Here is a 22,572-nt window from a genome sequence, read left to right on the forward strand (position 1 = left end):
TGAATAATTAGGATCTTCTGAGTCTACCATATGGCACTTCTATTAACACTTATAATCATATCCATATTCTGCTATACAGTATCCATACGATGAGGGGTGGTGCCTGTGGTAGATTATGTTATATAGTTGTGCCTATAGTATTTGATTTGCTCCCCTGATAAGCCTTGTAATCCTGGAAATCCCTGCATTGTCATTTTAGTCACTCACTGGGAAGAGGCTGAGTTTTGTTAGAAGTTACAAGAGGTGGGTGTGGATTGTTTTACTTAGCCTTTATTGTTCTGCCAGTTCTGCCAGAGATTAAATCAAACAATATCACATGTGATATTGCTTTTATACAACAGTTCCACAAGTGCCATTTATTAGTTAACACTAATAATCTACAATATGTTATGATTTGTTTGTTTATTTACTAATTTATTTGGTTCTGTCAACACAAATAGCTCCGCAAATGGACTGGTACTGAACTGTCACCAAACAACACAAACATTTTCCCATAGGTTGCTACTTTGTGGAGGTTTATGTTACCACAGGCCGGCTACTTTTATAATGTACATTTATCTGCATGTTCCCATTTATTGTGCAAACAGAAAAATATGAGTCTTTTGACAAATCATTTGATGACGTGACTCTGATGAGATAACAGCAAATGTTACAATCTAAGATAGATAACAATTGTAATTAAGGGTTAATAAAATGCACTTGTAAAGCAGAGTACCATTATACTCTATATCAGCACTCATGAAATCTCTATCGTCTAATCAAAGAACTAACTGTTCTATAATAAACAATATCATTGGATTTTAATGTTGAGCTGAGTTTTGGTCTGTCTTGTTCTTGTTACATTTACTTAATTTTCACAATAATACACACAACCATTTACATGGAACTCCAATTTCATTGTGCCAACCCTTCCATTTTTGCACAATAAAAGATGTCTAAAAATGACCGCAACACACATTCCAAAGTCATAAAAAATATGTGATTGCGCTGGAAGTGACAGAGTGTACCTGGAGTCTCATTCAACCTCTTTCTTGATATTCTGCTGGAGATGCTTCCGAATTGACCTGTAAGAGGATAGAAACTGTCTGGGGGTTTATGAAACAGCCAGTGATAGAATGCATGTGTACATGTGTTTTGTATGAGAGAGAGATCGCAAGAGAGAGATGTAGAGAGATCTGGCTGCTTGCCCAGATTTTGGATATATAGCCTTAATGTTTAGCAGACACATTTAGGCCAAGATTTGCCACAACATGACAACAAATATGCCATGACAAGATTGGTTCATTTAGGCCAAGGCTAAATCTGATCCTGGCATTTCATCAGCATTTCTCCTGTGATATTTTATAGTGACACTTAATAAGGCTTGTAGAAATACAACCACCCAGAACCTTCAACTTCCCAAGAATCATTTTATATAATGTGAATGGTTAGTGGCTTTCATGGCTATGCAGAGACAATGGAAAGACCGTAGGTCCACCAAAAGCTTTAATCAGCTACTTTGGGTGGACCCACTTGCACATGAAAGCAGTAATTTAAATATTCAATCCATTAACTGCTTTATAGTTATGCAATTGTCTCCCCTCTATGATCACCACATCTGTCAGAGCATTTTCCCCTAGTCCTGTCTGAAGCAGAGCAGAGCCCTGATCGATGCTATTGTTTTTTGGGCAGGCTTTAGCAAGTGATTGCTGTCTCTTTACACGCTTCTCAGAAAAGACACGTTCTTTGTCTTGTGTTACTCAAAGGTGGTTCTGTGTGCTAAAACAACATCTTGACCTTTCAGCGATGCTGCCACACTGAAAAACAGAAGGCCAAGAAAAAAACAGCTTCTATTCTTAGACTCTCTGGCACTCTAAGTGCTTGCTGATACCTTGCTGACTGCAGTATTTCCTACACCTTTCCAACTGAGAGGCTCCTGAACTTGCAGCACCTCTGTCAATTAATCAATTGCATAACAAGAGTTCATCCACTCTATAATTGAGGGAGATACCCCCTCTAATCATTAACGCTCATCATTACAAAGACCATTAGTGTAAGCTGATGAAAAATTACTATTGGTCCTGATCAAACAAGGTTTCATAGACTTTAATGAGCACAGCAGACGCAAGGCTACACTGGGGGTCTGCAGCCTTTTGTAGTGCTTTTATTTTTAGGACTCATGTAAGGTGGTGCATCACCACCATGTGCATTGTAAGCTGTTGCCTTGGAAACAGGAGAAGCCATAGCACTGGCTGTGCAATGTTGCATCATTCATTGTTATAGCTTTCAAGAAAGCCCAGGTTGAGGAAATCATACATTCAAGCTTTAATGCATGCTTTCATACTAGTGCATAGTCCCAAAAAGCATTTGGAAATGGATGACAAACAGTGGCCACTGCATCCTCCTTAAGCCCAGAAAGCAAGAAGAAATTCTGAATATTGCAGCTAAGAAACCAATTTGTCAGTAGATCCAAATTTGGAAGACATTTCATGCCATGTCTGGTGTTCTTTGCAGTGATGACCAGTCTTACCTAAGCATTTCATTATTCACTGCTGATTTCCAGATATTTGTCACCTGGGATGCCCTACAGTGCTCCTTGCAGTCATAAGCACAGTTGCCCAATGAAATTCATTCAAACCAAGCTTCATTCAGCTAACTGACCTCTGGAAAGAAAAGGTGATCACAGCAGAGTACAGCTAGAACAGAGATAACCATTCTCAGGTCAGTTCAACTTCACAATCTCTTACCCTCTTTTGTACCAGGCCACATTTAAAGTGAATAAAAGTAAGAGGTAACTTGGCATCATTTGGTAGCAAGATTTGTTAACCACTAGACTGATTAAACTGTGCTTTATGTGCAATTATTTCTGAGGATACAAAGCACTCAAATAATCAGAATTTTTTGATGTTCATATTGTCTTCTATATTAAAGCAATTAAAATGTTGGTGGACTGATTCCATTTTCCAGCACAGTAATTTAGCCTTTATGTACTTATTCATGTGGAGCCAGACTATGATAAATCTCTCTCTCACACACTCACTCACTCACACACTCACTCACTCACTCACTCACACACACACACACACACACACACACACACACACACACACACACACACACACACACACACACACACACCCCACATAGCAAGTCATATGATACAGGACAAAAAAAGGTGCAGTAATTTTCTAATATGCAGTGTGAAGCACACTCTACGTTACCATGAACATCACAATTCCCCCTACAATTTTTTGCAATTTAAAAAAATATGCTGGGTGAAGTGATGTGTAACTCTGGACACATGATTCAAAGTAAACAATGCTTCGTCATGCTTCTCCACACCAGCCACTCCCCCACAGCAAGGGATGTTGGTGGCAGGGGACAAAAAAACCAGAGTGGTTTAACTAAATCCTTCTAATTGAACAGAATATACCACAGCAAAATTCGATGAAAGATGCAGTTCTTTTATTACAGCTCTTTTACACATGTCCATATTGAGAAACATGTCATTTTAAGTCTGCTGGCCTTAATATTTTATACATGGATGCAGCAGCTGGGAAGAGAATGTTTTTGTCAGTTGCTCTTCAGTTGTCCAGAGAGTACAGACAGCACATACCCTGGAACAAATGCAATTTCCCTCTTCATTAAAATGATTGGTTTTTTTTTATTATTATTATGCCAGAAATGGTTTCCAGCAACATGCTTTCCTTTCTCAAAACTGTGTTTGGACCACTCAAGGACCTATATTCACCTATATTCAGTTTCCCTAGAATGTTTGCATTTCTCCAGATTATTTGTCTTTGTATTGCTAATCCTAGCAAGCATTGTTATTATTACAAACTCAGCCTGTATTTAATCATCTTTTTTATTCATTTAGTCTTTTAATCATCTTTTCTTATACAGACACATACATAATAAGAGATGTGCAAAATGTATGATGTATAGTCCATGTATCATATCCAAGAGCCTTTTATCCCTTTTAATGCCTTTTAAAAATCTTTTTTCCAGTGGCATATCAGAGTGTGATTCCTGCTATGCCAAAAGTATTATTACATATTTTTTCCTTTGGCTAGTTTCTGTTCCCATCTCTCCAGACTGCAAGCGTCCTGTGCTGTCCCATTTCTCTTTCACATTCTCTCTCTCTCCTGCCCTCTCTCTCACTCCAATAATAGCATACTTCCTGTGGCTCCTGTAGTTCCATTACTAACTGTAACGCTCTCTGAGATCCTAATCATGCTGTATCAAGTGTAGGTAGACACGAAAGCAAAGGGACCCAGTAAATTTTCATATGGTAGTTTACACCAAGATTTGTTTGGAGATCTGTTTTCTGTTGTGATATGTGGAACTGATATTAGCTTTTGATGAATTGCTATAAAGAAATATTATGAACCCATAGAGGGGTGTCATCATTTTTATTTGAAATATGAATGGATGCTGAGGAACCTACATGTGTAGGTTAAGTCAGGTTACAGTGTGATAAATCACTCCCACCGTCATTTAAACATGCTTTTCTAACCATAGTTTACTATACCATGTAATGGACACCTGAGTCTTAAGGTGGACCCCTAAAGCTACCAGTAAAATGACACTCATGAGTTAGGTGATGTTTCAGCAAGGTCCCTCGCTGTCTCTTGCAGACTCCTCTGCGGTGACTCTGCGGCGGCGCACTGGCTCAGATGAAACCACGTTTCCCCTTTACCCTTCAGGCGTACGGCGTGGCTGGTTCTTTCTGTCACCTGGAATGGACCTGTCCACCTCGGCTCACTCCATTTTCTCTTGATGACTCTCAGCAGCACCCAGTCCCTAACGGGTATCGTCTGGGTTTGTCTGCTCCCTGTCCGGTCCCCCTCCTGCGTGGAGAAAGCTGAAACGATACTTTGCAATTCATTAAAGTATGATGTGTGTGTGAGATGTCTTTGTTTTCTCATTTATTGTTAAGGGTCCCTGGGGTCCTGGAAGTCCTCGACCTGTCTGCAATTCAAAAGGGGTAAAACCAGTTGTTGCATTTACTGAACATCTCATTTGCATTAATGCCAAAGGGAAGGCGTCAACCAAATTTAATTTTGTCTGTGCACAGATTTTGGCCACGTACGTGTACCCCTGTGCTGAGTCCACCATGTCTGTGTAGTCAATTACTATCTCTTCCCCTGGTGTTAATGACAACGGATACTTACCGGGTGCCACCTTAATTGCAGGTTTGGGATTGTACTGTTGACATACTCTACATGTCCCCTGCACTTTTGAGGAGAGACCACAGGTTCTCAATGGGACTAAGATCTGGGGAGTTTCCTGGCCATGGACCAAAAATGTCAATGTTTTGTTCACCGAGCCACTTGGTTATCATCATTTTGGCCTTGTGACATGGTGCTCTGGAAAAAGCAACCCACTAGCAAGTCTGGGTTTGACATCCTAAGACGGCGGCTTCGTAGCTAGCAAGCTATAGCGCCAACTAGCTACTGAAACTCTGCATTTCCATACAATTATGTCGCTATTAACAAGATAGCGAAGATTAATTAGCTACTTTGTTTCATTCTTTGGAAAGGTGCCATTTATAGTGATATAGATGGCTACTTATGTGGTGTTGCTTAAACGTACAGGTTTGATGGTATAGATTGACTTTTGCTAGCCAATATAGAGCTAACTAGCGAGCTAATAGAAATAGCTAGCTAGCAGAAAACGTTCGCCATTAGCGATCACAAAACCAGGTACAACTAGGAAACTCATTGCGGTCCATTGGTTGCCCGAACAGTTACATTTCTAACAGTGATTTAATATCGGTACTTACTTAATACTTTTGTTGTTTTTATTAATTTAACTGGTGGAGTTTCTGTCAGCCACGACCCTCATGTTTCTCCAGTGGTGGTGTTCATCTCTGCCCATCTGAATTATTGCATTTAACTACTTGTTGTTTCACGTTGACATTTTTTTTTTTTATCGGGGACACTGCGTGTATATAAGCAGATATGATTTCTTTTCCGCCATCTGTTTCCATCTTCTTGTTGTCCATGATTTTTCTTCAAAAGAGTGGACATATTCCAGTTAGCTAGACTCTCTCTCCAGATACCGTTTTAGACAGATAAACGTCGGCTGGCCCTAAATGATGGCTTTGGCTCAACGTCCACGATAAAGCGTCAAACTATTGGCTGTGGAAAAACAACCAGTTTAAGACAAGACATGCGGTGCGTAAAGATACGAAAGAGCTTAAACGTACCGCTTGTCTAAACAGACTTTTGGGGGATATGAATAAGCATAAAACGGACAAGTAAGACACATGAAAATGACCATTGCCAGAGTGAAGGACAACTGATATTCAAGTCAATTATATTTAAAGGTATTTCAACGCAGACGTCGCCCCTGTGTGGCGAACTGTGTTAACCCTGAGTGACCGTGTTAATAGAGTTATGGTTACTGCACAATATTTTATCTTTTTAACCTATCGTCCTTCTTTTTTAAACAAAGTAAAAGCGCATATGAAAAATCTACATATGCTTTCTACTTTATATATATAAATTATATTGGCTGTGGAACCAAAGTATTAATCAATCTTTTTTCTGGAAAGCCCAGTAATATGAAGGCAACCTAGCTTTAGGAGGCTCAGTGAATGTTTACTTTGCATTTCTTGACTGACAGGAGAGCATAATCTCTCCTGTCTTGGACAATAAAGCATTCGTGTGAGTATTACTGAAAAACACTAACCATAAGAGAAAAAAGCATATTTTTTTCAATTGTTGTGTCCTGTGTTCGTTTGGTGTGTGTGTGTGTGTGTGTGTGTGTGTGTGTGTATCCATAAGACAAGCTTCCACTGTTGACAGCATTTGACCTCACCCTCAACCACTCTCCTCCGACCCACAAAGCGGCCAATGTTCTGGACCTGATCTTCACCTGTACCACCACAACATCGGACATCAGTCACCCCCCTCCACCTCTCGGACCATCACTTTCTATCCTTCTCTCTCTCCCTTCCTTCTCTTTCCATCCTGTCCTCTCCAACATGTTCCTCCTTCCTCCATCACAATCTGCACTCCATAACTCCCTCTTCCCTTACTTCTACTGTTTTGTCCACCCTTCCTCACCCTGACTCTCTGTCTTCTCTCTCTTTGGATACAGTTACAAATTCTTTCATTTCTACACTCTCCTCGTTAATGAATCTTCTGTGCCCTCTCTCCTCTAGACTTGCTAAGTCCTCCCCACCTGCCCGCTGGCTAACAGAAAAACTTCGCTGCCACAGGAGAGAACGAAGGACTGCAGAGAGGCGGTGGAGGAAATCTCACGTAGATTCAGACCTCAGCTCATACAAGTCTCTCCTTTCCAAGTTCTCACTGGAAGTAACATCTGCAAAGTCATCCTACTACAGAGAGAATTTCAAATCATCAGCATCTGATCCACGCAAGCTCTTCACTATTTTTTCTTCTCTCCTTAATCCTCCCCCTCCCCCTCCTTCCTCTTACTCTTACTCTGGAGGATTTTATCACCTTCTTTGAGGAGAAGGTTGCAGCAATCCGCCAGTCCTTTTCCTCTGTGCCCACTCTTCCAACCAACATATATTCCCCAACATCCAACTCTCTGACCTATTTTTCTCCTCTTTCCTCAGATTAAATTCTTCAACTCCTCACTTCCTGCAATCTGACTACATGTCTGCTGGATCCTCTGTTCCAGACAATCGCAAGAGATCTGCTTCCTTTCATCTCTTTCATCATCAACAACTCCTTATCTTCTGGATGCGTGCCTACTGCATTCAAAACCGCCAGGGTGGTACCAATCCTCAAGAAGGCCACACTTGACAGCTTCAGTGTTACCAACTACAGACTGGTATCACTTCTCTCTTTTCTCTCAAAAGCCCTTTAAAGCAGTTTATAATCAATTCTTTTTTTCACCCAGAACCAGCTGCATGATCCCAACCAGTCTGGCTACAAACCGGCACAGGTGACATGGAGAGGATCCACATCCAAACCATGTAGACTCTCCACTGGTGTTCCACAAGGCTCAGTATTAGGCCCCCTTCTCTTCTCTTTGTATACTCATTATCTTGGTGATGTAACATCTTCTCATGGTTTCTCCTACCACTGCTATGCTGATAACACTCAATTATTTCTTTCTTTTCCACCCTCTGACATGCAGGTCTCCAGATGTATCTCAGCATGTTTGACTGACATTGCGTCATGGATGATAGCCCACCACTTGAAGCTCAACCCCAGTAAAACCGAGCTTCTGTTCATCCCAGGTACTCCCAACCCTTACCATGACCTCACTGTTTTCTTTGAGAACTCCCTAGTATCACCATTCGAAGCTGCCTGTAGCCTGGGCGTAACTTTGGACAACCAGTTGTCGTTTTGAACTCGTTTCTAATCTAACCCGGTCTTGGAGATTCCTCCTTTGTAACATATGATGGATTCGACCCTTTCTCTCACAGGAAGCTACCCAGGTGCTTGTGCAGTCTCTTGTGATCTCAAAGCCAGACTACTGCAACTTGCTACTTGCTGGTCTTCCTCTAAGAGCCATCAAAGCTCTACAAGTTGTCCAGAATGCAGCAGCACGACTGGTCTTCAATCTTCCGAAGTTCACACATTACGCCACTGCTGCGCTTTCTTCACTGGCTTCCTGTAGCTGCACGCATCAGATTTAAAACCTTGATGCTTGCCTACAAAGCCAAAAATCGACCAGCCCCTTCATACATGAGGTCAATGGTCAAAGCCCAATCTATACCTCGAGTAATTCGAACCTCAAGTACGGCTCGGCTTGAAATACCTTGCTTCAGGTCTCATGGATGACAAGCATCGAGACTATTTTCTGTCTTGGCTCCAAGATGGTGGCATGAACTCCCACTTCCTGTCCGGACAGCAGAGTCCCTTGCAGTCTTCAAATGCAGACTGAAGACCCATCTATTTGCAGAATATTTAAAGGACAACTGACACTGCTCCCATATTGACTGACTAAATTAATACTTTTTGTAGGGTATTGTTTATGTTGTTTAACAAACTCTAGCACTTATTGTTTATAGCACTTATCATTGTTTAAGATAGACCTTATGTATTTTGTACTTCTAGTTATTAGCATTCATCCCTGTATTCTACAGTATTCTAGTTCATTGGTATGTCTGATTCTAAACTACTGTACTGTACTTGGATATATTCTATGAGTAAATGACAAAGCACTTTTGTAAGTTGCTCTGGATAAGAGCGTCTGCTAAATGCCGTAAATGTAAATGTGTGTGTGTGTGTGTGTGTTCCATTCTAGATCCACTTCTAGATTCCATTACAGAGTTTCATGTTTGCAGAAAATCAGGAGACAAGACTCTGCCCACCCTGAGGAGAAATAAAAGAGGGAAGAAGCTAGAGGAAGAGAGAGATGTTCTCTTGAGTTGTTTGTTAGCAGTGTTGATGGTTGGCTTAGTGTATGACTTTGCTTCCCATGTTGACTTTGCACTAGCAGTTTGTTTTTGCCGTTGTGTATTTGTATATGTTCCACTTTGTTCCCTTTGTTGTGTTTCACTGGTAAGTAGGAAGTGACTGCCATTTTGTTTGGGGGGTGGGTTTGCTCTGTGTTTTCCACGTAGTGTAGTTGTATGTGTATTTTTCTTTTGTCTGTTTAGGTTTAGTGAGTTATTTTGGCCTGTGTCACTCCTGACGTTATAATCCAGTGTTACACTGTCTCTTATATATATATATATATATATATAAATATCATACTGTCTATTGTACAATACACTGTATATCATTGAACTGTTTTGGTTTGTCGCTGTCTGACTTCATTTCCACCATTCCACTTGATTTGTGGTTTTTATCACATTTCCTCTTACGACCTGGAGCCTTAAATGTTGTCACAATTTTCATTAATAATTTTACAATAAGCATTTAAATATGCTTTAATTGGGGTGCATGTACATAAAGCTTCTCAATGCTTATCTAGGATTTGTTTGTCAGTGTTGTAGATGAGACAAAAATATCACCTTAGGTTAGCACTCATGCTTTGAGAAGCTTTAAGAATATAGGCCTAGATTTAGTAAAATTAAAGTTTAGTTAAGCCTCTTTTCCTGTAAACATTCTTTTAGTTACCTCAACACCACCTATTTTTCACACACATACTGTTAGCTTTAGTCTTTGAGCAAGTAGTATACTCTAGTATCTGAAACAACAGAAAGGACAAAACAATATGAGCTGAAAACAGAAGAAAATGGAAATATAATGCTCTGTAAGTGTATGTAGCATTTAATATGAGAGTGCGCTGACCAAACATGCTGCAATGAACAGGTGATGCCTTTAGGATGTGCAGATTGTGGGGACATTCTGTTTCATGAATTCTAATGGTTTTTTTTAAATACCTAAATTGTTATTACTTTTCTATCATTACTTTTGCACTGTTAGAATAGATCTGTATATATCTATGATAAACTGTGGACCTCCGTAATAGGCATGCTACAGCCCTAGCTACAAAATCTAGATAATTTTCTGGTGTCAGATGATCTAATCTGGTCAATGATGGTCAAGATAGTTGAAAAGCTGGACATCCAGGCAATAGATGTACTTTATGCTATTAAATCATCTGATTAAACTGGTAGACTAGCAAAAGCTACGTTTTGTTTCAGGTTTGATGGTTTAGCCACAATTTCCAACTGGACAGCAGGTCCAGCAGCATAAACAACTTGACCAAGCTATTCAACCAGTATGATTGAGCAGTTGGGTCATACTGGTCAAATCTCAATCTGATTATACTGGGCAACCAGTTTGGTCATTGGTTATGCTGGCCAACTATCTTGTTCTTATCTTATCTGAAGTGTAATGCTTATAGATACATACAAAACACTCTTAATTGTAGGTATTTATCCAGAAACCAGAGTTGTATTATGCAGCATCTCTTTAGATTGAATACTATTCTGTAAAATAGTAGGCAGGTATTTAGACAGAACCTGAATTGTGTTAAATGGGATTTATATCAGCGTTTGTAAGGCTGCGATATGTACAACCTAGCATAAATAAATACGCTAGAATGTATAGCACGAATAGCCAGCCATGATAAAATCATGGTAACCTAAAAACGTACTTTTCACTTGGTTGTTGTTGCTTCCCGCTGGTCTCATTGAAGTCCAATCGCCTCTGTGTCCTCTGGAAACAGCACTTCTGTTGTGTTGGGAATGGATTTGAAGCATTTTTGAAGTTGCATGTGTTTTCTGAATTTGAACCGGGTTGTGTTGTCATTTTGATGAATGTGCTTTATGTATTTGCATTGCGTTTGTGAAATGTATCGCAAGTGTTGTCATTTTGATGAATGTGCTTTATGTATTTGCAGCACGATGGGTCTTCCCTGCAACCGTAGTGGGTGTGGAGTGTGAATCAAGCTCCAACTTTGCTAAAATGAAAATGTAAATAAAACATTTTCTCTCTTGCACTTTATGTATGTTCTTTAGAAAGGCTCTTCGTTCGGCTCTACATTCCTTCACTTACACACAACCCCACACCTGTTCCACCTTCTAGCTTGCCAAATGAGAGTAGGGAGGATTGGGAACTTTCTGCTCACCTACCCGACAGGCAAACCTAAAAGCCACCCTGAAATCATGTGATGAGCGACCCCAGCCCTTAAATTCTGACTCGAGATACCCTAACACAAAATCGATTCCGGTTGAGTCTAAAATGAGAAACTCCAAAACCAGTGGCAATGCTTAACAAGTGCCTTTGACCTTGCTATTCAACCATGCCATCTGATGGACAGCAGTGGGGAAGTCATTTTACATTCTCAAAACCTAACCCCAACAACATATACAATGTGTCATCGCAGTGCTATTGAAAATCTTGGGATTATGAGTGAGTGAGCTCTCATAGAGCTCCTAAAATGATCCAGTTCAAGGGTGAACTGTGACCTGATCCTGAACTCAACTCAACAAACAGGTAACGGGGTCAGCATGGTCTACTTTGATGCCAGTTCGCTGTGTGTTATCATACTACCTGACCACAGAATGACATTTAGGCAAATCCAGTCTAGTTCAATGATTATTTAGGACACACTTCCCTTTCAGGAGTCCCAGTTTAGTGTTCCAAAATCCATGGCATTTCCCTTTTGGCTCTATTTAGTTGTTAATCAATTTTTTTTTCTCTTTCTAGTTTTGTGGTAGCTTGGTGGTTAAGGTAGTTGACTTGTAATCAGAAGATTGTGGTTTCAAGCACCACTGCTGCCAGGTTGCCACTGATGGGCCCCTGAGCAAGACCCTTAACCTTCAGTTGCTCAAGTTGTACTCAGTCATAATTGTAAGTTGCTTTGGATAGAAGCATCTGCAAATGTTATTTGTGGTTTTTCTACAACAATTACTATACCTATAGCTTCATTTTAGTTGGTTCCATATACTCAAGCCCTGTTTATTTACTATATATGTTTATTAACATTTAATTTACCATATAATGCAGGATTCACTTTCATTTTTATAATCCCTGCATACGTGATTAGGACTCTGACTAACCATAACCTGAGTGAGACTGAATTAATATAAAGCTTTTTTTAAAGTAATTACACTTCAATTATAATTAACATATTTCCCTACATTTAGCATGGTGCCCTGGTTAAAGGTATTTTGACAAATTTAAAACATACATTGCTACTATTTCAATCCACTAACAAAAAACTTGATCATCTTAGGGAGGACAAGATGCAACAATTTCTATCAAATGTTTCCAGATGATGAGAGTGTTTACAGTGAAATGCATCATACCTTGTGCAGTAGAAATATTAGACTTTATTTGAAGATTATGGCAAAACAGAGGCAGACTTCCCATGTTGTTCATATGTGTCACACTACTGTCAGATGAAACATTTGTAATAATGTATATACGAATTATACTGAGGGATGACTATGAACTTGACTTGGCATGAAAAACTAAAAGCACTGTTAATATTTACTGTAAATTATTAAGGTTCATTCACATATAAGAAATCATACATTTATTATAAAACTGAATGTTACTCAGCAATATGAATGATGAGGGTTTAATTTTAGGTGCCAAGTGTTGGGGCAGATAAGTGAGTTACATGTGAATGTGTTGGTCACGTGTGATGAACTTTGAAATCCAGGTTGCACCAGTGCCTGTGAATTTTTAAATAGTATTTTGCCAATATTATTCCAACCTTGAATGTAAATACTTCCCTTACATGTTAAAAGTGAATGGATTATGCCAAGTAGTTTACTGCGCTGAGCTTATGGGGAGAGGGGTCAACGTGAAGCCCACAGCTGGCATGAGGTCCAACTGTTCCTCAGACACGCCAGGTGGAGGAGTGAAACGAAAGTGCTGCAGAAGAGTGGCGAAGAAGAGGAACAGCTCCATCCTGGCCAGACTCTCTCCCAGACACACCCTACGCCCTTAACAGACACACAGACAGACATTTAAAGTACAACATGAAATCTGGAGCACCAGATCAATGACAGAAAATGATTTCAGTGCACCTCCACAGAAGGGCATGAAGGCATCTCTCTTAATGAAGTGTCCCTACTCATCGAGGAAGTGTCCTGGATTAAAAGTGTAAGGGCTCTCCCACTCATTCTCATCCTTCAACACGGATGTCAAAAGAGCAAATACACAGGTTCCCTGCAAAGAATCACAGTTTTAGCTTAAGCAGGAAGCTAGTGACAGCTTTCTCTGGTATGACAACAGTGCAAAATTTAAATTTACGCAGCCATTTTGTCATGTCTTTGTTATATTTATAAACCAGCCAGTTTCAGCTCTCAGTCTCCTACATACATTTAATAATTTTATCCTATGCATGCTTTTGTTGTATTGCTTTTAGACTCTTCTCAGTTAATCTAACAGCCTGACCTTCTTGATGAAGAAGCCTTGGAAGTTAATATCACAGGTAGTGGTGTGAGGGAGACTCATGGGTACTATGTCTGCCAGTCTCTGTGTCTCATGGATGACTGCATCTGTGTAAGGCAGGTTCTTGTGGTCATCCAGCACTGGCTGGCGGCCTCCAACCACCCTGTCAATCTCCTGTTGTACCTGATCTGGAGCACAACAGAAGATATTGTCTCGTGTTTTTAAGAAGACAAAAGCAATCAACTCTTTCAATATTACAATATAAACAAATACAAGAAGCAACCATGGTAAACCCTCAAACACCATCAAGCACCTCTTTGTCTTCCTCATTGGAGAAATGTCTTGGACACTGGATATTCACATTGCAGTTGGAATTCTTACCTTGTATGTGGGGGTACTTGGCCATTAAGCAGAATGCCCCAGTGGAGCGTTGTGCTGGTTGTCTCAGTACCAGCAGCAAACAGGTTGGAAACAGTTTGAAGGAGATTCTGTGCATGGAACAATGAGTTCTTTTTTCCAGCCTCCTAACCAATAATCAGAAGGGATCAATTAGTCAGCCAACATAAGAGACCACTTTCTTCCATCAGAGTACAACTGAGTAATACCAGGGATCATATAGAGAGATGTTTGAAAACCATCAAACCACTGGCTTTTTCCATACCAAGCCTAATCAGCTGGCCTAACAGTGAACCAATTCAACAAGCAGGAAAAGGTTTTCTTAAGAAGTCCCATTTTATTTATATTTTTAAGGAACCAGTTTTGCTGTGCTAAAACCTATAAAGAAGCTTAAAATCATAAGGTTCCATTTATGCTTGCCAACTTAAGCCATTGTTTCATCCATGTTCATTTGTATGGTGGCCAGGAAGACCCAACATGCTGCAACTACATTAAACACATTCATCAAAACACATGTGCTACATTTCAGAAATGCAATGCAAATTCATGAATGTTATACAAATTCCAAAAACATTTTATTCAAAATGACAACATATGCTACATTTCAGAAATGCAGTGCAAATTCAAAAAACACATGCAACTTCAGAAATGCTACAAATCCAGTCACAACACAATGAAAGTGTTGTTTCAGGGGGACACAAAAAGGGGTTATTCAACCAAACAGCCAGTGAAAAGTAATTTATATTTGTGATTTCCAAAGTTTTGTCACTGGTGGTACAGAATGAACAATTGGCCTATTTGTGCTTTGCATTCTTGCACATGTTTGGTTGTAAAGAATGCAGCCTTAAAGAACACTGATAAAACAAAATCCCAACTAACAGAAATATAAACCTGATCCTGCCAGTTAATAACTAGCTAGATGCATTCAGAGTGTGTTACTATTTTAAACTCCAGTTCAGCCTAAAGAGATTCTGTCGAATACAACTAGGTTTCTGTCCATATACCTACTTTTAGAGCGTTATTGATTTCAAACCATATTTTGTATGTATGTAAAAACAACACACTTGAGATTAACTAGTAAGAATAAGACAATTGACAAGATGGTCACTGTAGCAGACCAGTTAAACTATCAAACCTGAACAAAAACATAGTGTATCCTGTAAATTAGTAACACACTCTGAAGGTAGCTAGCTAGCTAGCTAACTAACTACGTATTAAGCCAGAAACATAGTCGCGTTAAATGGGATTTTTTTTTTCATCAGCGTTCTTTAAAGCTGCATTACAACCTAGCAGAATTAAATATGCAAAACTGCTGAGCATGAATAGATCAGTTGTTCATTCTGTATCAACATAATCCATAACAAACGATATAACCATGGTAATCACAAATATAAATATTTTTCATTAGCTACTCGGTCACCACTGGTCTCATAGGAGTCCATTCCCTCTCCGTGTCCTCAGAAACATGTCCGTCGTGTTGTAGCTGTTATTTGCAGGGTTTCTGAAGTTGCATGCGTTTTTTGAATTTGCATCACGTTTCATTTGCAGCACAGTGGGTCTTCACATTCATCGTACATTTGTGTTATTTTTAATTTTATTTTCTGCAATCTGAACAGTGTTACATTTAACTTTCCACTGAATTAAGAGAGTCAATCAAGGACACTCTGCCAATTGTAAACGCAATGTGTATAAATACTGCTATTATCAATGTTTAAACACCAGTTAAAGAGGTGTATACCAAGCTTGAAACAGGTGTTTGACAGTTCATGACTGAACTTGCTTTGGAGCAAGGGAAAGACATTCCTGTCTCCCATGAATATTGCCCCTATCTGTATTGTGAATTGTGTGATTTTTGTGTGCTTGTTTTTGTCCCACACAGAGCATCACGCACACATGGACAATGTTCCAGGCTGCTGGAACTGTCCAAATGCCCCATAATAAGAAGTGATAACGGCCTTTTGAAAGCCAACTTTGATGTTGTCATTCTTGTGACATAGCGAACAGGGAATTCCTTTACACAGTGTGACAATCAGGCTTCCCACACTCATAGAGCTCCTTGTGCAAGTATAGTCAATTAAGCAAAACATGTTAATTTTGTTAGTCTTTCCACTACTGCTTCCACTTACTGTAGTACTAGCAATTAAACTTCACATCTAGTAGTTCTCTAGGTAATGCTATCAGTTATTAGGGATCCCTGTATGACCTTTATTCTCATTTATCCTGTCTGTTTTTAAAAATGATATTACCTATATGAATCAATACATTAATTCCTTTAGAATTGGTGATTAGTTGCTAAACATCCTATCGATTGTTGATCAAACTCAAAATCTCCCACTGAGATGCAAACGAGAGTTTTCTGTTTCACCATTTGGCAGCCAGATAGTGCTACTGAAGCACTTTGAATTGCCACAGTATATGAAAAGTGCTATATAAATTAACTTAAGTTGCCTATTGATTAAAGGTCAGATTGAGTCGTCTTCTAGTTAGTCCTGTAGATTACTTTTGTTTTCTAAACAAATATTCTCATTTGTTTTATCTGGTTTCTCTCTTTATTCCCTCTATTCTTCAATGTATTATACACTATGCGATTGCTGATTAGTTCAACGTTCCATTAGCTGTCAAGTTTGTGGCTTCACTGGTGGCATTTCTAACCTGTGGTGGATGATCACGAGTTAGACAACTTGCGACTTCCAGTTGAGACTGATTAAAATATTTCCATATGCGATGGTGCCCCATTAATTTACTATAACTATAACAAATTTGATGAGTGCAGAATTATAAATTAGGAGTTCATACCACTACAGAGGTCATATGGATACTCCAAAATATGAGTGGTTGTATATGCACTATGTACAAGATAAAACTTGACACATTAAGCATTTCTGTATACAGCACAAGAAGGACATACCACGTTTTGTTTGCATGCTAGAAAACAGTCAATAAAGCCTCTGCACTCCTGAGGGTTCAGGGTCTCCTGGAGGCTGTGCACAAGCTGCATTATATCCTTCAGAGTTTTTTCACAGTTTGCCATGATAATTTTCCAGTCCTTTAGCCAGAGCCGAAGCCAGGGGAACATATTGTAAAGCTACAAACACACAGATTAACATTTTGTTATGTGCCTCCTACATTTATCCATACATCATCCTATCTTTGTGTCTCTTGCTTATTCAAAAACATAGCAGGGTACCTGTATAGAAGCTGAACCAGTGATCCTGATATTCTCATTGCTTCGGTTTACCATGTTTTGGAACCGAGGATCACTGTATTCAAACCTGCTTCCATATACAATGGCTGAGGTGATATTTGAGGCATTTATACAATAACCAATAACAGGATGTTAAATGTTCCCATATATTACATTTTGGATAAATGGATAATTACATTATGGATAATTTGGATAATTACATTTTTGGCTCAACTACAAAAAATAGTTACTTCTGGTAAGAGTAAAATAGAAAATATATACTTATGTCTCTTACCCTTAAAGTTCTCCACCACTTCCCTCAAATTCCACATCTCTTCTATGATTCTCTCTTCACTCCCTCTCTTGCCCTGCCCAAAGTCCTGCAGGGTGCTAAGGGCAAAGCGCCTCATCTCTTTCCAGTTCTCACCATTAGAAAACAGAATTCCTTGATCATAAACAGAAATCATTAAACCTTTGTTGTTAAACAGCTAAATGTCAGCGAAATGCCATAAATGTAAATGTAAACACAAAATGCAGAATGGTTTTTCATCTTAACTGTGAGACAACTGCATGTTTTTACAATATTTATATAAAACAGGTATTCATGATGAAACACACATTGGGAAACTGCTTATGATCTATTCCAGTGCAAAACCAAATTATAACCATGATTAATAAGGAAAATAACATAAAATAATAATTGTCTTCAGAAAATGGCCTTTTATGAAGAACATTGCTGGCCTGGCTTCCCTCTGGCTGTTTCACAACGGTTTCCCCTTTTCTCCTAATTCTTCTCTTACACTTTAGTCATGCTCTTTCACCATGAATCTTGTTTTATTAATGTTTCCCTTGTTGGTGTCACTCTGGGTGACTTCTCCTTCAGGATATAAACACCTCCCCTGCCCTTCTTTTGGAAAATCTGATCACACCTCCATCCTTATCCTGCCTGCATACAGACAAAACTCAAACAGGAAAAAAGGTTTTCTGATCAGTCTATCAATGGAGTGCAGAGGCCACCTTCACACTTCAGGACTGCTTTGAAACCACAGACTGGTGGATATTTTGTGACACAGCTGGCACTAACATCAATGAATTCTCAGACATATGTGGAATAGACTTTGCATGATCACTGACTACAAAGGAAGTTGGTACTGTGATAGGGGGGTTGACCTCCTCACTTGCAGAGAAGCTAAATGCTCATTATGCTCGGTTTGAGGAAAACATCCCCCTTGCTGCAAAACTCCCAGTAGATCAGGAGAGCTTTGTGTCTGAGGAGGTCAGATCCTTTAAGGCAGTTAACCCACGCAAGGTACCTGGTCCACAATTGGATACTGGACTACCTGATATGCAGACCCAAGGTGGGGAAAGTAGAAAACAGCTTCTCTTCAACACTGACTCTGAGCACAGGGGCTCCACAGGGTTGTGTGCTCAGCCCCCTCCTGTACTCCCCATTTACACATGACTGTGTAGCCAAACACACATCTAACATCATCTTCAAGTTTGCTGATAGCACAACCATCCTAGGCCTCATCACAAGGGGAGACAAGTCAACCTACAGAGACAAGGTTAGTGCTCTATCAAAGTGTTGCTACGACAACATCCTCCAGCTCAATGTCAGTAAAATGAAGGAGATGATTGTGGACTACAGGAAGCTGCATTTGGGTGGTCACTCTCGCCTATACATCAACGTATCCCAAGGGGAAAGAGTCGGTTGAGTTTTTCGGTATACACCTCACAGATGACCTCACCTGGTTCAACCACACCAACACACTGGTGAGATCAGCCCAACAGCACCTCTTCTTTCTGTGAAGGTTCAGGAGGTTTGGCCTGCCGCCTGACATTTTCACCACCTTTTATAGATCTAAAACAGAGAGCAAACCCACAGGTTGCATCACTGTCTGGTACTGCAGCTGCACTGCAAGTGACTGAAGGTCCTCCAGAGAGTAGTGAGGACTGCAGAATCCATCATAGGCCACAAACCTCCAGCCTTACAGGATAGCCATCAGTCCTGCTGCTTGAGGAAAATGAAAATGATGCAGCTAGACAGTAGCCACCCAGCACACAGCCTGCTCACTGTGTGTCACAGGCATCGCAGTTCCCACGGCGACATATTTACGTGCTTGGTTTGGTTTCTGTCCCTGGTATACTTGGCTCGGTTTTGTCAAGCTCTTGTTTTGGTTTCGTTCTGTTCCACCCCCGAGCCTGTATCCCCAGCTGTAATTATGTTCACCCGTGTCTGGTAATGTTTATCTGGATCTTCATCAGTCTTGGTTATTTAAGCCCTGTTTTGCTTTCCAGTTTGTCGGTTATTTTGGTTTGCCAGTTGTGTTTAGATTTGGTGTTGCTGTTGCTGTCATTGTCTCTGTTACTTCCTAGTTAGTTTCCTGAAGTCTACCTCATTCTGTGCTGATGAACAGTTTCTACCCTCCTATAAGGCTCTTAAACAGGATGTGAAACAGTTAGTCCTTAGTATTAGTTCTTGGCAGCACACCACTACTTGAACATTTCCACATAGTCACTATTAACATACAGGGTGTAGTTTATCTACAGATTACCCTGGGCTAATATATTCAATAGCAGGAGGCTCCTTATTAGGACTCTTCTGAAGTCTAGTCACCATCTATTCTGAAAAAAATCAAAACAAAAAAGTAAATAAATAATGAATGAAAAACAAATAATTTACCTAATTAAAATTTAAATAGTACCATGATCAACTCACACACACATTCCATCATCTAAATTGGCTGAATAAGGTTTTCTGAATCCTTGGCTGAAGTCATAGAATATGGGACTGATGTCTCTTGTCTCCAAATTCTTCTGCATGATTCACCAGTGCTTGTTTGACAGTTTGATATCCTGTCAGGACAACTACTTTCTTTGGACCAAAATACACAGTGAATATGGATCCATATTGTTTTGACATCTGCAAACACAAATTGGATGGATAAAAAGTTTTCTGTTAATACAATGTACTCTATACAATGGGTTGATGGATTTTTTTGAATTTTAAGTAAAGACACTGCCATATTTATTTATTTAGTTAGGGTTTCAGAAGTAATAATCACATTGTTGAACTTGTGACTTTATGAGTCAAGACTGATTTAACATAGTCCTTAAATAATAATTAATTCATTAATTTTCCCTGCTAATCAGAGTGGTGCGGTAACGTGCGGTGGCCCGAGTGCCGTAGGGGGAGCGGCAGGACGCACAGACTCCTCCGACTGGGACGAACATTTATTCACATTTAACATGAAACACTAACGGCACTCACAAGAATCACTCACGACTGATACAAACAAGAAACGATTAACATTAAACACATACGGTGAACACTAATACAGTGAACATTGACTATGTTACAGCACACGTTACAGAATAACCAACCGCTACAGCACGCACTCTCCCTCGACAAAAAAAGTAATTCCTAGCGGGGGGTGCATGAACATCCTCTGCACCTCTGCCTGGATCCCAGGATATTGGGGAGAGGACCGTTGTCTGCGTCTTCTCCGGAGGTAGAGGGGAACAGCCCCAGGAATTTCTTGGGGGGGGCCTCAGGCGGTTGAGCCCGGGCCAGGGAGGACCGAGGGGCACCACAACCACCAGAAAGAGGGCGGTTGCGTGGAGCCAGCGGGATCTCCCAAGACCCTTCTCCTCAGCTGACTCGCCAGCGAAACTGGAAAGGTCTGCCCAAAGCCTCAGAGGCAACCCGCCTCTGGGACGCTCTTAGAGCGGCGGGAAAGAGGAGGACCGTTTAGGGATGTCTGGAACCGGGGCGGACGTGCACCCCCGCGTGTCCGCTGAGGCCTCGGACACGACAAGGAGCCTGCGGGGACGGCGGGCGCCACGTCACAGCGCCTTGTGTTTGTGTGTTGGTGCTATTGTGTGTTTCTGTTTGCGCCTTTTGTGTTTACAGGCGCAACGTGTGGTGGAGTGTACCGGACTGCCCCGAGAGAGGCAGGGAAGCTGCCTTTCTCTCTCTCCCCGCGAGGTCTCTCTTGCTGGCGGCACCTGGCCCGCCTGGGCGCCGGGCACTGCCATGCTGTGTTTGTGTGTACGTGTACACGGTACCTGGAGGTTCACGTTCATTGGACGGATGCGTCGGGATCCGCGCCCCTTGGGAGGGGGTTCTGTCACGGAACGCTCGCCTCCCGCGATTCACGTGGTTCGACCCGCCATGTGCAGTGGGAGGACTGTCTTGTCTGTAACCACACCTGCACCTCGTATATACACCTGCACCTTAATGTATATAAACGCGTGTTAAAGTGTGCAGGATGTTGGTTATTGTTGGCGTAATGTCTGAATGTAATGTGTTTGTTAGATGTATTCTTGTGTATCGTGTTTGTTTAACTTTAACCATTTCATGTTCCTTGTTTGTGATAAGCGTGCCATTGTGTCGTTTGTTAATAAATGTTCGTCCCAGTCGGTAGAGTCTGTGCATCCTGCCCCTCGCCCTACGGCACTCGGGCCGCCGCACCTTACAGGTGCCCCAAGTAATCTTATCATTTTTGATTGCCAATTTATTGAGGTGATCATAACACTATATTTGTGACAATAGCTGTTGTAAAAAATGCTATATACCAACTAGCTAGCTATCTTCTCCGTAAACTAGCTACTGTTAGCTCACACCTACGTTCCATGCAAACATTATTGTAAAAAGTAGAAAAATGAACATTATGAAAACTATTCCAGTGTTTAATTAATATCACTTCCACTTTGTAAATATTTCTACCATGTGAGTCATGTATCTGTGACTATCATGAACAATTGCATCATTTCCTAGATGAGGCAGATGTAAAAGGAGACATTTACAGCGAGGCATTACTTAGCCATTGTTGTAAAACAATTATTTTGTAGCCTTCTTGTCATTTTACTACCTTAACCCTTTCCTTTTATAAGCTGTTTTTTAATCAGTAACAATTTATGAAACATTAGCTAACCTACTAATATGCAAAAAATAGGCTTGTCTTCATAGCCAGAGTACACATATTATACTGTTACTGTTCCATATTACACAGGGTACTGTTCTGAATGTTTCTTGTAGATAATGGTCTAATGAATCATTGCTTGGTCTTACTAAATGCTACGCTGTCTGCCAGTTCACACAAGCCACCTGTTGCAGTGTTGCTGTCAATGTATGTCAATTAGAATTCTGTCAGTGGAGGTGCTGATGCCATCAGGGGCTGCTGTGTTCTCGCACACATAGCTGGCACTAAATAACAGGTC

General features: G+C 40.5%; 1 pseudogene; it reads right to left on the reverse strand.

Moving 5' to 3' along the window:
- Positions 1-13,128: 13,128 nt before the first annotated feature.
- LOC145656510 (cytochrome P450 2K1-like) lies at positions 13,129-21,435 on the reverse strand (annotated as a pseudogene).
- Between the last annotated feature and the right edge of the window lie 1,137 nt (positions 21,436-22,572).

Source organism: Electrophorus electricus, unplaced genomic scaffold, assembly GCF_041902795.1.
Source record: "Electrophorus electricus isolate QZ-2024a unplaced genomic scaffold, ASM4190279v1 Scaffold71, whole genome shotgun sequence".
NCBI classification, from domain to species: Eukaryota; Metazoa; Chordata; class Actinopteri; order Gymnotiformes; family Gymnotidae; genus Electrophorus; species Electrophorus electricus.